General features: G+C 38.9%; 1 protein-coding gene across 2 annotated transcripts in view; it reads right to left on the reverse strand.

Annotated features, from left to right (window-relative positions):
* Positions 1-15,883, reverse strand: part of FSTL5 (follistatin like 5) — a 3,739,468-nt gene that overhangs the window by 1,193,158 nt on the left and 2,530,427 nt on the right. The gene's annotated exons all lie outside the window — the stretch shown is intronic.

Below are 15,883 nucleotides of genomic sequence, written 5' to 3' on the forward strand. Positions count from 1 at the left end.
ATAAATGTTTCATAACTTTGTACATAACAAAGTAATGTCAGCAAAGATCAAAGCAGTGACAGTAGCCTAAATTTCTAAGTTCTGTCATTATCCACCGATTACTTACAGCATACAGGTGTAACATCTTATGGCATGCCATTTTTTAGGAGTGCAAGCACAATATAAGCATGCATAATGCAGGCAGCCATCACTTGCATTTATCCACTCTTTCAGTCTGTGTTCTGCATTTAAACCTGGTAGAATTCTTTGAGAATGTCTCCAAAGCCATGGATGATGGTAAGACAATGCATGCAGCCTATCTCAAACTTGCAAAGGCTTTCGACACAAATCCTCATTATGGCACCATTGAGAAATTCTCCCAGCTGGGGCTTGTAAAGGCTCTAGTGCCGCTAGCCTAGTAACCTCCTATCAACCTATGTACCTATGTACCTAAGAACAGTAGTATAAATGGCAATCAGAAATAAATTTCTATGTCCCATTTTGCTGACTCATGCTGCATTAACTTGCATATCTGTGTCCCATTTTGCTGATTCATGCTGTACTAACTTGCATAAATGCATCCCATTTTGTTGATTCATGCTGTACTAACTTACATATCTGCATCCCATTTTGCTGATTCTGGTGGTACTAACTTGTGTACCTGCATCCCATTTTGCTTATTCATGCTGTACTAACTTGCATATCTGCATCCCATTTTGCTTATTCATGCTGTACTAACTTGCATATCTGCATCCCATTTTGCTGATTCATGCTGTGCTAACTTGCATATCTGCGACCCATTTTGCTGATTCAGGTGGTACTAAATTTGCGTATCTGCATCCCGTTTTGCAGATTCGTGCTGTACTAACTTGCATAGCTGTGTCCCATTTTGCTGATTCATGCTGTACTAACTTGTATATCTGCATCCCATTTTGCTGATTCATGCTGTACTAACCTGCATATCTGCATTCTATTCTGTTGATTCATGCTGTACTAACTTGCTTAGATATCTGCCTCATACTGAGGCTGCAGAAAACAACTCATCTGTACACTGCCTCTGTTTGCTCAAGTCCCAAAGTAAACTACTTGCAATGAAGCAGGCCTCTACAAAACTATTAACTTAAAATGTATGAGGTATATCATTTTCAGGTGAAGAAATTCTGCCAGTCAGCAGTCAACACACCTCACTATTCTATACATTCTCCATCTAAAAGGAATCCTTGATAGCAACATCTAAGTCTCCCAGCTAACCTTATCAGTCAATTTTATAAATGATACAGAGAAAGAAAAACTTGCTGCTACCCTGAAATGTCATGTTTGTCATATTTCCTTGGTCAATTTTGTCTAGTAACATTTCATTAAGTTGGTCTGACAATATTCATCCTTAATTTATGTTGCATGTTGTCATTAATTTACTTCCTGTTAAAAGTAGCAGAATTGTTCCATTGAAATCCATTATTGTCCCACTGACCTAACATTATTTAGTTTTGTAGTGTCCAGCATCTATTGCTAGAACACTTTTAAATATGGACATGACTAAAGAACATTTTCAGTCTAACAGAAGAATGCATGTCTTTTCAAAAACAAGTTTGTCCTCAGCAGACCAACCACAGGTACAATAAACACACTGAGTTTTGAACATTATGATACATTTATTTGTACACTTTGTTATTATTATTATTATTATTATTATTATTATTATTATTCAATAGAGTGCATTTCAAAATTTGGCAACTACAGCTTACATTTTCCTTTCAGAACCCTTCTTCACAGCTTGCTATTTTACTTGGCGGCAGGCAAGCAAATGGCTCTGGTTCACTCTGAGCTTAGTACTTTGCCAGAGCTTTTCCTTTTCTTGGCTCTGTTTTTGGTTCTGTTTGACATGGCACTGATCTCAACAAATCACTATGGTCCGGTGGTCCAAGGTTTGATTTCCTCAGCTTCCATTGCCTGTCTGGCTTTGAACAAGTCATTTAATCAGGCAGTGCTCCAGTAAAAAAAAAAAAAAAATCCCCTTTCGGGTAACATATCTAGAGCAATATTGCCCACATGTCTCCTGCAGCCAGGTCCCAGCATAGCCAATCCTAAATGTGACTGAATAATTTTGGTGTTAATCCAAAGTGGAGAATGAAGAATGGAAGGGAGGGATCCTCCCCACCCTTATGCCCCCCAGGCAGTCTGCCTGTCACAGCTGACTCTTACCCCTACCTGTCTGAATGAAGTTCCATTTGGTCTTCCTTATCCAACTCCTGTAGCAACATCTCCATCTAAAGGTTTAACAGGTCCAGGCCAATGTCAGAAAGGTACATTTTATAAGGTCTGTATGACACAGAGTTCTTATCCTCCAAATCCTCATGACTGCGAACTAGTATGGCCAACTTCAGTTCTATTTTTGAACCTTTCTGAATTATATATGTCTTAGTTCTTCCAATGGTACTGGAATGTATCATCCGTCAGATGACTAACCATCCTAGCATTGCAGACTAAAAACCCATACCTTTTCACACATGCTTTTAACCTTTAGCATGTCCCTCAGTATTATTCATATCATCATTTTCTTGTTGATTATGTCCAAATCATTGTACTAAATATAAATCAGTACCAGACTAGTTTCTTCTGTTTCCTATCACAGCTGAATGATTGTTGTCAGCAGCTTAACCAATGCATTCCTCTCTGTCACTGCAACTGGATCATCCATCTTGAACTCTCCAGACCGAATTGTGCTTCTCCCAACTGAATCTCTACCCTCATGGCTGCCTAGTACAAGTATAAATTCTAAATGGCAATGACCATCTGGGTGCCACTGCTAATAAAATGGCAATGACCAGCTGGGTGTCAGTGCTAATAAAGGAAAACATGCACTCGTTACTGTTATACTGTTATCAACAGTTCCATAATGTTTCTCTCTCTGTATCTTTTTGTAGTTATGAGTATATTTTATATCCACCTATCTATATATCTGCCTTTCAAAAAAAAAAAAAAAAATATATATATATATATATATATATATATTACAAATAGACAGACTGGTTTCTGTCTCCCCCTGCAGCACTGGCTTGGGTGTGGTTTACCACAGCATGTGTACTGACAAGTGATTTAGCAAACTACGCAATGGCATTTACCTGAAGGCTTGGTCTTAGGTCTTATTATCTTGTGTTCAACCTTCAACATTAACGTTATCCTAGCTATTAAAATAGTTAAACTAGGTTATGTGCAAAAGTAAACCTTCTTCCTTTCAACCTTAAGAAATTCAGATGTAAAAATGTCAGTGAAAATAGAATATAGGTTCTTAGTCAGGGAATGAAACAGAGGTAGAGATGAGGATAAGCAATCCTTGCTATACTGCGTTCTACACCATTGCAGTCTATGCTACTGACTTTAATGGCAGCTTCCCAATAATATTTTTGTGTACGATAATGCAGTCATCAAAAAATAGTCATCAGTAACTCCTCCTACCCCAACCAACTTATTATGGCTTACTAATACTGATTCTGCTTCAGAGAGCTGTTCCCTTCATCCATTTTTTTTTTTACTTATATATGCCAACCTCCACTGACCCATCAACTCAAGCCCCTTCAGCAATTCTTCTCACTTACCTGTGACTATCCTCATTGTCGTCATCAATGGGTAGACTGACTGTTGTTTCAGTCCTGTCCTGCTGACTCTAACTATTACAAGTTCGAACATATGGTCTCGGCCATATGTGGTTCGAACTTGTAATATGTTCGATTTACTGAAGTAGATATATATATATATATATATATATATATATATATATATATATATATATATATTTTTTTTTTTTTTTTTATCAGTAGCTGTGCTGTGGATGAAAGCAATGTTCTCTTGATTTGCTCAGGTTAATCTGCCATTATTGTGTGAAATTAACCAGAAGACGCTTTTAAATATGCTGGCAGGAAGGCATTTATGAGGCTAACTGTGCAGTAAGTGAAAGCAACTGCATCCTCATTTGTAGAATTTAAAGTCTGGCATTAAGGGCTAGTATGCATTTGTGTAAAATAAGTTGGAATAAGTACCTTCTGTCCACTCCTTGTGTAAACAATTTGAAATTGGGCTTTTATACATCGTTATTTTTTTCTGTCCCTGATTCTTACTTTAAATTACTTTTTATCACAATCAGATACAGTGTAAGCAGCAAAGTGTCTGTAACTACTGTGTTATATGGGCAATATTTGTCAGTGAACATAACTAACCATCTTGTTGATCACTCAGTTAACCTAAAAGCTTCAGAAAAATAATGTGCCTTTTTGTGAAGTAAGGTGGAATACTTGTGGGCTGTCTCCTGTTTGTGTGAAACAATTGAAATTATATAGCTCTGAAATATCACCAATTTCAACACACGCCTTTGATTTCTAAAAACTTCCTAAGTATATAGCAGCATTACTTAAAATCTGGCATTGATTCTGGCTTTTGGCCTTCATTTTTTGTTTTTGTCTTGATTATTTCTCTAAGAGATTAAGAGGTATTATTTTTTATTACAATCTGATGACAGGAGGTATACATGACAAAGTTGCGAAAACTGCTGTGTGGGTGGGGGGGTTACATGTTTGAAAGTAACTTATCTTCATATATTATTAGTTCAAACAGTCTGATTTTGCATGAGTTGTGTACATTTATGTGAATAAGTTGGCATATTTGGGCAGCAATGTGTTTATTTGCAGTAAACCTAAATTGCATTACTGTGTCCATACTTATTATTTTTACAGCAATAAGACATTTAAGGTATACGCAGTCAAAAACAATGATATAATTGCTGACTACAGGGGGTGTCTATAGATGATTAAATGATCATTAGTCCGGCTTTGCAGGAGAAGTATGCATTTGTATAAAGTAGGGTACAACACTTTACTGTGGCCACTTGTATGACAGTAAGAGATCAGAGATGGATATTGGTGGATTATCATGATAGCATTTTAAATTATCTTAAATTAGGAAGGGAAATCCTAAAATAATGTACATTTATGAATGCCCCTTCCCCCCCAAAACAGTGTGAGGGCCCAAGGTACACCTAATTTGCTATTGTTCACTGGTTACATCTACCTGGGCCTTCCCGTTTCTGCTTGCCTCCACAGTTGTAAGCAGTATCCTTCCAGTTTTTAGGGTTGAACAAGCAAATTTCTTCCCAAAAATGCCATTTACCAATGGTCCAGACAAGATCCTTACCTACTCCTTCATCTGTTTGGGAATCAGTTTTTACGTTCTATTATATCTTTAGTATCCCAGCAAAGAATGCCACATTTTCTCTACCACAACACCCTACAAAACAATTATAAACCTTTTTTATCTTAACCTTTATTCATAATTTTTTTAATTGGTATACAGTAGTACACTCTTCTGCTTAAACATTTTCTTTCAAAATCTTTAGTTTTCCCCCCAACAACAACTTTATGTAGTACATTCTGGTAAAGTCTGGACATGGTCTTTCTTAGTATGTTAGTTTGTTTCTTAACTCTTGAAGCTTTAGCAGTGACTTCCTAAATCACTTTCTATGAAAAGGGACACTTTTTTCTTCCCTACATTCTCTCCATATAAATTATTTTCAAAGTTGCTTTGATTTCTTTTATTTCCATCTATTACTTAGTTTCTTAGAGCAAGATACAAAAACATAGGTTCATAGGTTGGTACTAGGCTATCGGCCCTATCTATATACAAGCCTAGCCATAACAATTCCTGGCTATTTCTTCCCACACTATTTACTTCCCTGGACCCTTGTCTATCAGGGTGACTGATGGGATCCCCGGTGTGAATTTCCTTTCTTATATCCAATCATCAAGGTTCCTTTTGAAGAGGGCCAAAGAGGCGCTCTGCTTGAAATGTATAGGCAGTCTGTTCCAGAGTCTGGGGAGTCTCTGGGTCAGGAACCTATCCCTCCAGCATGTTTTGTTTATTGTGATGACAAGATTTAGATCGCTGGAGCGTGTGGCTCTGAGGGATTGGGATTTCTTTAAGTGTAGCATGTCCAACAGCTCTGGGTTTGACATTTACATGGCATGTAAAGTACAAGGATACCAAACTAATGTCACAGAAAAGACACTAACTTAGAAAAAGGGGGAGAATTAAAGGGAAGCAGTAACAAGAACAAAGGTGAAAACAGTCCAGCGGTAGTCATGAAGGATAATATAAACTTAAGCAAATCGTATGACTAGACAACAAAAGAAGAGATTTACACGTGTGTTCTAAAAACAGCAGACCCCTGTACATGACAGAAACACTTAAGTACATCAAGATATCCTTAAACTGGGTATTTTATTAAAATGGCATGCACTGAAACAAGAGGGCACAATATGAGTATATCCTGCGTACTTCTTTCATGAGACAGGAGGAGCAGTAGACGACTGGAACAGCTTTCACAAAATGACTGAAGGACCTTTAGTTCTTATGTTAATTTTATGGTAAAAAGAAGACATCTGCAAGCTCAACCATATCACCATGTACTGGTGGGAATCACACCAGTGCCCCTATTAAGTAGATTTTTGCCTTATATTCCTGGCGATAATTTGCAATCACCCACAGTCAAAACCATGACATGTATTTGCAGATATAAAACAAGTCTTATGATTTGTTTGGAAATATTTATTTATTAAACTGGATTTTAGTTCATCATATAGTTATAGGAATAAGCTAAGCTGTCATACTGTGTTACTTTGTAATGATTTCATATATCTATATCTATCTATCTATATATATATATATATATATATATATATGTGTGTATATATATATATATATATATATATATATATATATATATATATATATATATATAAAATAGGTCTACTTTCATTCAACAAAAGTTCGTTCACCAAAAGTACATCATATCAAATTGCAGAAAGCCGACTACAGTTAAAAGAAAGTGCAGTTTAATGAAAATGCACTTTGGCGAAATACACATTAATGAATTACATTTGGTAGTTCCAGAACCCTGTGAAACAACAGGTATGGTTTTATGTAGTTGTTACTTACACTTCCAATGGGGGTGGAAGGTGTACAGCAGTTGGGGCTTCTTGATATGGATTTTGATATAGTGTGGATAAAGAAATGTACCCTTTTCCCCACTGCAGTACAATCTCGGAGTTAGTATATATAATTAGCGGAGGTGTGCAGGGTGCAGTGCCTCACACAAAGGATGCAGGAGGCTTGCCTCCCTGCAAAATTAGTTTTTATTGTGTATGTTTGTGGTTTCGTACTTCATTGATGTGTATTTCATGAAACTGTATTTTTGTTAAACTGCACTTTTGCTTAACTGTAGTTGGCTTTCTGCGATTCAATAAGGTGCACTTTCGGTGAACGAAAATAAATATATATATATATATATATATATATATATATATATATATATATAATTACAAAAAAAAAGAGGCAGAATCAGCAAGTCCAACAAACAAACTTTTTAATGGTTAGCACTTTCGTCTGTCACTAATAAGCAAACTTCATCAGACAAGGAAAAGAGGAAATTAAAATTACATATTTTAAATAGTATCATATACATTACATCACTTCCCATCTCTGTTAAAAAGACATAACACTTTTAAATATATGTATATATACATATATATATATATATATATATATATATATATATATATATATATATGTATATATGAGAAAAAAAGTTTAAATATGTATGTGCATAAGTAGCTATATAAACCTATAGTTAAAAACAAGACATTTCACATTACAGTTGTCATTTTATCTTGGGTAGCTGAAAGCATTCAAAACCAGCTGCCAGTTAAGTTCCTTATTCAAAAGTGTTATGTATTTTTTTGCCCCAGATGTCAGGTCCCCCCAAATGGGGAGCAAAATATATAAATAATTTTAAACACAATAATATATACCTCCAAACAAAAGCAAATACACCAAAAAGGCTTTTAAGTGCAGAAAAATAAAGGAGAGTCATAGTAAGAGAAAAAACAGGGGGCTGGAGGGAGGGTAACAGGGACTGCAACAGTGAATACACTCGAACATCTATATTTATGGTAAGTGTACACAACTGTACTATGTTCTTCGTGTTTCACTGTTGCAGTCATTACATTTGGGTAGTTTCCCAAAGCTAAGGTTAGGAAGATAGATTTATACAGTATTAGGATAGGCTATAAGGCCCTGCAAAACAGCAGTGGCAAAGCCAGCTCTGGATTTAGAAAAAAATGGTAAATGATAGTGCTTGGTGAAAGTATGAAATGAACTCCAGGTAGCAGCTTCTAGAATATCCCTGGTAGGAACACCTCTGAGAAAGGCAGAAGAAGTAGATGCATCCCTGGTGGAATGGGATCTGATCCCCTGGGGGATAGGTTTTCCATGGCGCTTATAGCAGAAATGAATGCAATGGAAATGGTTTGCTTTGAAATAGCCTTTCCCTCTGCCCCTGCAGCAAATGCTACCAGCAGATTTTCTTTGAGATTTAGTCCTAGCCAAGTAAAATCTAAGTTGTCTGTGTGCATCCAATGAATGCCAAATCTGCTCCCCTTTGTTCTGTGGTTTGGGAAAGAAAGTTGGCAAATGAATGGACTGATTAAGAGTCACACTGGATACCACCTTGGGCATGAAGGATGGGTTGGTCCTGAGTGACACCCTATCAGCATGAAAGATGATGAAAGGCTCCACTGCCATAAGGGCCTGTAATTCAGAAATCCTTCTAGCCAAAGTGATTGCTAAAAGGAAGGCTGTTTTTCAGGAAAGGAATTTTAAGTCTGCAGTAGCAGCTGGCTCGAAAGGAGGTAGAGTGAGTTTTTCCAATACAAAAGTTAAGGTCCCAGGCAGGGGTTGGATGTCTCCTGGGTGGTCTTACATTTTTGGCCCTGCTGAGATACTGCTTTAACAGAGGATGAGAGAAGTGGGGGGGTTCTGTGTTGTAATGAGCTGAAATGGCTGAGGCATGGATTTTTATGGAAGCAAAAGTTAGGCCCTTGTGAAGCATCTCAGTTAAGTATTGCAAAATCTGAGGTAAAGTGGGCACTGCTGTGCTCATCCCTTGTGATTGATTCCAGGCACAGAATCTTTTCCATTTGTCTGCATAAGATTTTCTTGTACTAGGTCTTCTCGCCTCCAAAATTACATCCATCACAGGTTTGCTGAGGGATGCTAAGGGGGGAATTTAAGTGATTAGCCAAGCTGTAAGATTCAATGTTTGGAGCTGAAGGTGCAGAATTTGGTTGTTCTGCTGAGACAGTAAGGAAGATGTCTGAGGCAGGTGCCATGGAGAAATTTATGGCAGACTGTGTAGGAGTGGGTACCAGTGTTGGCGAGGCCAGTCTGGAGCAAGCAAAATCATCTTTGGTTTGTCCTGTTTGACTTTTAGTAGAACATTGGAGAGCAGAGGCAGAGGGGGAAAAGCATAGACTGATAGGTTTACCCAGGTGAAGGACAGAGCATCCCCTTTCCAGGCTTTTTTGTGAGGAGTTCATGTGCAAAATTTGTCCAACTGGTAGTTCTGAGGTGAGGCAAAGAGATCTGTGTTTGGGCTCCCCCATTTGCGTGTCAACATGTTGAAGATCTGTGGTTCCAGTTTCCACTCATGTGGGTCCATGAGATTTCTGCTTAGATCATCTGCCAAAATATTTAGCTTTCCTGGCAGGAATTGGGCTTGTAGTTGTACTTGATAGCTCAAGGCCATGCTCCACAATACCATGGCTTGTCTGCAGAGGGGGTAGGAATGTGTACCCCCCTGCTTGTTTATGTACCACATAACTGTGGTGTTGTCCATTTTTACCATTAGTTGCCCTGGATGAAGGTAGTCCTTGAAGGCTGTCAGTGCATTCTGTACAGCTAGCATTTCTTTTTGATTGATATGAAGGTGCATTTGATTCGGGCTCCGTTTGCCCTGAATGCACTTCCCTGCCAGATGAGCCCCCCATGCATAGTCTGATGCATCTGTAGTTAGGGTTTGGGTGGCAGGAGGTGGTGAGAATGGCAGTCTCTTGTTTTGGTGGCAGGCCTCTGCCCACCATAGGAACTCTATTTATAGGCAAGGTATGATATGAGTCATTGTTTAAGTAGCACTGAAGTTTCCTCATATGCAGTTTTGCATATGGAATTAGACAAATGCAGGAGACCATGAACCCAAAGGCTTGCAGTATTTGTCTTGCAGATAGCAGGGTTTTTGTGGCCACCTGTTTAAAGTAAGTCACAAACTGAAATTTGCTTTTCTGGCGTAAGATAAGCCATCTGGGCAGTTGTATTCAAGCTTGCACCCAGGAATGTAACTTTTTGAGAGAGTACTAGTTGTGATTTCTTTTCGTTTATGGTGTACCCAAGACAAGTTAGAACCCTTTTTACAAATGCCAGATGTTTTAGAAGAATGGCCTTGTTTTATGCCTGAATTAGAAGAATCAGCATCTTGAAGTTTGGAATGTCCAGGATGGTGTTTAGAGTAGACAGGTCCAGAATTGGATGCCATGATTTGTCTTTTCTGGGTACCAGGAAAAGTCTGGAATAGAAACCTTGTCCCTTTTCCTCTTCTGGTACTAGTTGAATAGCCCCCATGTTTAGGTGGAAAAGTACTTGTTTCTGAGCCTCTGCCTACTGATTTGGGGGCTGGTCTGGCCACCCGTTTGGAGTTGGCAACATGTGGAAATGAAAACTGTATCCCTGAGACACTATATTTAAAACCCATTTGTCCTGGGTTATAAGTTGCCAGTTTTTTGCATGAAGTGCCAGTTTTCCCCCCAAAGGAGTGGCTAAAAGGTAAGTGCTAGGTAATTCTAAAGGAAAGTCATTGAGGCTGTTTGCCATAGGGGGTGTCTTATTGTGTCCAGATTTGGAAGAGGAGGCACCCCATTGCTTAGTTCTGAAAGTCCCTTGGGACTGAAACCTAGTGCTTTTGGAATGTCTGGGTTTGGCTTGAGTAGCTCTAGAAGGAAATGGAAAGGACCAGTTCTTAGTAGACCAGTGCCTACTAAATCTTGGAAGTTGCACTTGTAAGGAGTCTTTCACAGTTTGCATAGATTTAGCCTTATCTTCCATCTTTTTTAGAACTTCTTCAGCTTTATTGCCAAACAGAAGGTCCTGCTGCAAAGAAGCATCCGACAATTTTCCTTTAACATGATCAGTCAGAGATTGCTCCTTAAGCCAAGCATGCCTTCTAAGCACAGACCCAGTAACAGCAGCCCTGCAAGAGGCCTCCAAAGAATCAAAACCAAATTGCAAAGTATGTTTGCCAACTTGTTCAGCTGAATGCAATAAATCCTGTAAATCCTTATTTTCCACACAGTCAGAAATCAACATCATTTTCTGTTTAAGCAGTCCCATGATATGCTGCTGATATTTTAGCATATGGAATTGACAGTTTAAAGCCCTGATTGCCAAGGTTGCAGAAGTATAAACCTTTTTACCCCATCTACCCAGCGCCCTGGAGTCTCTATCAGAAGGGGTAGGCTTTTTAGCAGTAGAAGCCTTAATGCCCTTGGGCCCCTGAGAAATGGTTTCAGGGTCCGCAACAGGATTTTTGAAAAGGAATTTGTGGGAATCAAGAACCCTGTAGTATCTATCTGGCTTACATGGGGCTGAAGGCAGAGAATCAGGGGCCATACTGGATTCTGAAAACACATCATCAACAATGTCTAGTACAGGAGGTATAGCCAAAGGCCTATGCTGAGGAAGAAGAAGAAAATCCTTAAACCTCTTTTTGGATTCAGAAAAATCCTGACTTTCCCAATGGAAATACTCCCTTAAGGTATGTAAAGTTTCCTCAGAGGAAAAATCCTCAGGGGAAGAAGCAGAAAGAATGGAATCCTCTGCATCAGAGTCCTCGTAAATAGGGATGGACAAATCCTGTTCATTAGAAGAGTCAGAAGAAACAGAGTCCTGTTCAGAAGATTCATAGTCAAGTTCAGCCCTAGGCCTCTTAGAGGGGGGGGTGTGTTTGACTACCCCTGATTAAAGTAATTAAATCTTCAGCCATTTTGATCATTTGTTTTTTAGGCATAGGGGCCTGAACATGCAGCCTGGGCATCGTTTTTTTAGACATAGAAAGAGATTTTGACCTTAATATTGAAGGTGGTGTTGGTTTAATATACAAATCTGTAGGCCTGAATACACCCTCAAAAGCCGGTGCCTGCACAGTGGCTCCAGACCCATCCAAGGTAGAGACATCCGCAGGTTCCATAGGTGAAGCATCTCGCGGCATACCGGACTCCGAATGGGTCTCAGTAGAGGCCTGCGAAACAGAAGTAGCGGCTATCAGGGGCTGCGAGAGCACCTCACTGAGTACTGGCGACTGGCTTAGGAAAAGCGTCCTCAGCAGTTTTGGACCTTAACGGCCAAAATCTGTCTTTTTCTTTGTGTTTTTTTGGTATTCCGGTAGTCGGATTGCTAACCGATGTCATTTCTGGATAATTAAACCAAGAACCAAAATATTTAGAAGCAAAAATGTGCCAACAACTGATAGTGTGCTGATTAAATAAAGCACAAAACCGACAACAATGTACATCATGGTCAGGGCCTAGGCAAGGAATACAGTATAAATGAAAATCCTTATGAGGTATTTGCTTCCCACAAGTAATGCAATTATTAACTTTTACTGACATCGGCAAGGAGCAAGAAAAAATTTCCCCAATGGGGTACTTAGCTTTTTAGTTGAAGACTTCTGTTCTGAAACTCAAAAATGAAAATTTTAGGAGTCGGTCGACTGGCACTTGCGAACTGCTTCTGCTTTGGGCACCACATGGCAAGAAAGACTGATGTAATGGCATCGGCTGCATGTTTTATACGCCTGACGACCTGCCGTCATGGAAGAAGGGACAGCAACCGATGCAGAACCCAAGACTTTGTTAATCAGGCCGACTGAGGGCAACCTGCAGAAGATCACCCAAATGTAATGACTGCAACAGTGAAACACAAAGAACATGTAGGACAAACCAATGACTTAAGTGATATTTCTAAGAAAAGTCAAATAAAACATCTTTGGTTTGCTTTTTGTGTTACTATTGCTGTGGGGATCTCCTCACTGCTCATGTAAGATCTTCTTCTTCTTCTTTCGGCTTTTCCCAGTTAGGGGTCGCCGCAGCGGATCACCTGTCCACTCACAATTGGCAGTGGAGTTTTATGGTGTTGAGCTGCCAGCCCGGTGCCCAACCTTCCACAGAAGGCACACACATGCACGCACTCACACCTAGGGCCAATTTAGAGTGTCCAATCCACCTACAGCATGTCTTCGGGATGTGGGACAAAACTGGAGCACCCGTAGGAAACCCACATGACCACAGGGAGGACATGCAGACTCCACAAAGAAGGCACCCCAGCTAAGAATCGAACCGGAGAACCTCTTGCTGTGAGGTGGCAATGCTAACCGCTGCACCACCGTGGCAATAATGAAGGATTTTTCTTAATGTTGTGTAATATATGCAACTATGTCAGCATTGTTTAAGACTGGTAGTTAACATATTTATTTTTTATATAATCATTTCTCTCAGTTTCATTTTTATAAGATGTGGCTGGTATGAGAAATTTTGCTGACTTCTGAGGAAACAGTAAACCATTTCCTTTACTTTCTAACTGGTTGGTTTTCCCTTAAAAGAAACCAGATAAAGGAAGAAAACAGTCCCAACTGTAAAGAAGGGAAATTGGCTATTCCAGGGTTGGGCAAGCAGTGGTATATAATTAGGACATTTCTGGCATATTTAAGTAGCTTTTAAATTCAAGGTCACCCCAATAATGACATTAAGCCAATAAATCTTTGTAATATGAAATGTTCTGCAGAAGGCGTTTTAGCAAAGCTGTGTTGAACTCCTTGTCTCAATGAGTATGTTTGTATTATTGTGGGCTTAAGGAAAGACACGTTGTTCTCTGTTACCTAAAACATCCTATAGAGGGCATTTTGGTCGACTCTGTACTTCTCTTCATCTTGATGAGGATATTTATATTTGTATCTTTTGGTATTAGGTTGTCCTGTTTGATGTAATGGCCTTTAGAGGATGTTTTGGTTACTTTTGTAGATCTTCTCATCCTAATATAGATGTTTGTATATTTTTAAATTCTTTGGTGAACTGTCTTGGTTATTTCATCCTTAACAAGATGTTTAAGCATTTGTAGTTGTAGTCTCACCCTGATAAGGACGTTTTTAGTCCTATGCCTTTAAATAAAGCAAAATCTCTGTAAGTCTTGGTTCTTTTTAAAATTCTTTATTGAGTTGGCAGATGAGCACTGTTCCTTAAAAGAAAACAGTTTGAAGTAGTTGCTTTAAAGTGATGAGTGCTTTATTTTTCAAGGTACAACTATACCATGTATGCCAACCCATGTGTACCTTATTAATGATTTACTTAGACAAGCCTGCTTTAAGTCTTGTTGTGTCTTTCGGCTTTTCCCGGTTAGGGGTCGCCACAGCGGAAGTCCAGTCTGCTAATGATTGTGCCCTGATGCACAACCTTCAACGAAGGTACACCCATTCACGCATGTCTCCACACAGAAGACGCTCTAGCTGAGAATCGAACAGGACAATGTCTTACTGTGAGGTGACAACATTACCGCAGCACCACCACTGCAGCAGGCCTGCCTTAAGTCTGTCTTCTAAATTTTCTTCCAAACAAAAGTCATAAATTATCATGTGGTGCTTTCTGCTTTCAGCCTCATAGTCTTAAACTGCAAAGGAACTGTCCTTTATCATAGACCTGTAGTCATTTCACCCTGATTGTGTTGTGTGTTTTAATGTCTGTGCCACGTATATAATTTTTGTAATGGTTGAAGTTTGCTGTGTACTGTGTGTTTGTGTGTGTGCGCGTGTGCATGCGTGCATGCATGTGTGCTTGTGTGTGTGTGTGCGCGCGTGTGTGCGTATGTGCGTGTGTGTGAAAGAGAGACAGGAAGATAGATGTGGTATCATTTTATGGTAAGAGGTAATGCATTACTCATAGAAGAACAACCCAATAAGGTTTTTGTCAGCATCTAGGAAGGAAGACATATGATACAGTTAGAGAAAGAATGTATCCGAACTGAAAAAGAAGAAATGGCACGTGAGTTGCCGCTGATTAAAAAAGACAAGAGGGTGTGTCACATGGAGAGACAAGTTTTCTGTGCACAATGAAGTAGATAAGGGAGATGTATAAAATAGCACAATTTGGTTTATGGACAGCTTTGAGGTCCGAGCATGTACTAAGTTGACAATAATTAATGAAGAAGCTTTGTAGCTTGAGGTTTTAACTTCTTGTTCTCAATTCTAAAGGATACAAGTTTTCATCAGCTATGTAAAGTGAAATTTAGAATATAAATTTTCTGAGTGTCAGAGTTTGTGTCTGTGAGAGAACGTGTGTAAGTGTGTCAGTTTTCGTACATTTCTGAGTGTGTCTGTGTGTGTGTGTGTTTGTGTGTGTGTGTGTGTGTGTGTGTGTGTGTGTGTGTGTGTGTGTGTGTGTGTGTGTGTGAGATTGTCTAAGTCATAGTGCATCAAAACAAAGACTGTCTATGCCAGACTGCATCAAATCAACCAGAATTAGTATTGCTTTATTTCAACTAATAGAATCAACATCAATTTCATCTTGAATGTTGCTAGTGCAGCATAAATATATGCTACCTTTTCCAACCCTGGCAAAATGTGAAGCAACTCAAAGATCTGAGTCAAGGTACTACTATGTTCTGCATCCAAGGAAAATGTATTCCATTAAGGTGGAAACTTAAATAAACAAATAACTCAGGAACTTGATAAAATTCACCAAAAGCCAAGTTTGAGGCTAAAATAACTACCTGAGCCAAAGGCAATCACAAGGCCTTTTTTAGTTATGTTAGTAATTTTAGAAGCAAACAATATACTGAGCTGATAATAATCAAATGTTACACAGCACATAACTCAACCTCTCCAAAACTTTAGACACAATTCCTGACACAGGCATAATAGAAAAGCAAAATAAACTGGGAATAAACTCATATGTTACCCACTGGATTGTTAAATGGCTCACAG

This window comes from Protopterus annectens, chromosome 2.part1 (assembly GCF_019279795.1).
Source record: "Protopterus annectens isolate FY-2018-M chromosome 2.part1, PAN1.0, whole genome shotgun sequence".
Lineage (NCBI taxonomy): Eukaryota > Metazoa > Chordata > Ceratodontiformes > Protopteridae > Protopterus > Protopterus annectens.